This window comes from Pavona decussata, unplaced genomic scaffold (genome assembly GCF_977016875.1).
Source record: "Pavona decussata unplaced genomic scaffold, jaPavDecu1.1 SCAFFOLD_1402, whole genome shotgun sequence".
NCBI lineage: Eukaryota > Metazoa > Cnidaria > Anthozoa > Scleractinia > Agariciidae > Pavona > Pavona decussata.
In genome coordinates, this window is record NW_028146034.1 from 25,001 (window position 1) to 27,500 (window position 2,500).

Here is a 2,500-nt window from a genome sequence, read left to right on the forward strand (position 1 = left end):
TTCCAGAAGTCGGGACTTTTCGCATGTATTAGCTCTAGAATTACTACGGTTATCCAAGTAGTAATGGTACAATCAAATAAACGATAACTGATTTAATGAGCCATTCGCAGTTTCACAGTACAAGTGCTTATACTTAGACATGCATGGCTTAATCTTTGAGACAAGCATATGACTACTGGCAGGATCAACCAGGTAACTATCCACCGCAGGGAACAGAAGTTCCTTGCTAAGCGGCCCCCCTCCGCAGAGGGAGAGCAAGCTTTCTTAGATTTTGCCTCCACGGGGGGAACCCATGAGCCAAACGGACCACACGGTCCCTCGGTCAAGGGAAACCCCGTCTTGTTTGCCACGTCTTTCTCACAACTGGACCCGTGCACAGTTCAGGCATACCTGTCAGACTCGCCAAGCGAGCTGAAGGAAGGCAAGAAAAGTGCTTCTGCGAAGGAAAATATCCTCCTGCTCTTTTGTCTCTATCATTAGCCAAAGGCTAGCGTACACAACTTCCATCTACACTCTGCCTGCCACTACAGTGACAATGCTTTCGGGCATCATCTTTTCCCTCCTTCGAAAGGAAAGCTACAAGCCCAACTTTCCTTGCCCGTTAGTCAATTCTGCCCTCTATTTCTCCGCCTTGCCGCCGTGGAACATAAGGGACAGGGTTTACTAGCCAGCTCCTCTCGGAACCTTTGCGACCAACCTGCCCACACTATAACCCCCAAACGCTAATAAGGAGACTGCATGATATGGTAGACAGAAAATAAAAACGCGAAAAAAATGAAATTTTGAAAATCGAACCCACAACCAGCCAAATCGTTTGTAAGTCATGCCAAATGACTGGTGACATCTTAAAAACCCATTGAAGCCACAACATCCCATAATTTCACGCTTTTAAAGATTTGTCACTATACGCACTGTAAGTACCTCACTAATTCTCACCTCAGATTTTACGGGAACATGTTCAAATTTTAACACGCCTCTCAGCACGACCAATTACATTAAAATTCATCGCAAAAGTCAGAATTCTCCAATTTTTGAAAAATTCACTATATTCACTGTAAGTACCTCGCTAGACAGTGGAGACCTCAGATTTTACGGGAACATGATCAACTTTCGACACACCTCTCAGCACGAGCAGTTACATAGAAATCCATCAGGAAAGTCGTGCTGTGAAGAGGTCTTTCGACTAAGAAAAATGGTGGTGTGTGAGGAGGAGTCACCTAAATCAGAGAAAAATACTCTTATAGGAGACTGCTACGAAAGACATTTCTGAGTCCACTGGCCCTAGTCCCCTAATAAGTGTATTTCTGTTTGTTTTAAGAAGGTCCTCCTGACATCACCAATCTTCTGTCTTCAATCCTAACCCCAACGTTAACCCTAACGCTAACCCTAACCCTACCTCCCTCAGGGGCAGTTCTATGGTTATGATCCCACGGTAGGCAGAAAAACTATCCCAATCTAGGTTTTCTTGTATGCTGACTCCATTTTAAATGCTTTTACTTGAGTCTGACAAAGGCAAAGCCAAATACTCACCCCTATATGGACGGGGAAGCAAAGTGCGGATTTTGGTAGGTCGGCATTTTCAATCAGGAATGTTGCCATTCGAAAGAGCGTCCAAAAAAACTTGGTTGGGACACATTTATTTTAGAAATTAGCGACCTAACCAGAAGTGCACTTTTTGGTGGGCCTACCCTACCCCCCTCAGGAGCAGTTCTATGGTTATAATACCACGGAAGGCACAAAACCTATCCCAAACTAGGTTTTCTTGTATGCTGATTCCATTTTCAATGTGTTTCCTTGACTCTGACGAAAGCAAAGCCAAATACTCACCCCTATATGGACGGGGAAGCAAAGTGCGGATTTTGGTAGGTCGGCATTTTCAATCAGGAATGTTGCCATTCGAAAGAGCGTCCAAAAAAACTTGGTTGGGACACATTTATTTTAGAAATTAGCGACCTAACCAGAAGTGCACTTTTTGGTGGGCCTACCCTACCCCCCTCAGGAGCAGTTCTATGGTTATAATACCACGGAAGGCACAAAACCTATCCCAAACTAGGTTTTCTTGTATGCTGATTCCATTTTCAATGTGTTTCCTTGACTCTGACGGAAGCAAAGTCAAATACTCACCTCTATATGGACGGGGAAGCAAAGTGCGGATTTTGGTAGGTCGCCATTTTCAATCGGGAATGTTGCCATTCGAAAGAGCGTCTAAAAGAACTTGGCTGGAACACATTTTTGCTATAAATTGTTGACCTAAGTATATAAGCAAGTATATAAGCAAATACTCGTTACATAGCATAAATAGCCTCTAAACACCCGAAAAACCTCTCCAAATATCATTTAAACCTTTTTCCTAACCCTAACACTTACCCTAACCCTAACCCTAACCCCATTTCAAACCCTAATTCTAAGTCAGAGGTCCTCCTCACACCACCAATTTTTTTGGTAGGTCAAAAGACCTCCCCACACCACAGAATTTTCGAAGTCGAGGTCCTTCTCATAC

General features: G+C 43.7%; 1 non-coding gene across 1 annotated transcript in view; it reads right to left on the bottom strand.

Moving 5' to 3' along the window:
• Positions 1-195, bottom strand: part of LOC146448089 (small subunit ribosomal RNA) — a 1,800-nt gene extending 1,605 nt beyond the window's left edge. The window contains exon 1 of the ribosomal RNA XR_014861315.1: positions 1-195. This exon is cut by the window's left edge and continues 1,605 nt beyond it. This is a non-coding gene — a ribosomal RNA (small subunit ribosomal RNA).
• Positions 196-2,500: the final 2,305 nt, after the last annotated feature.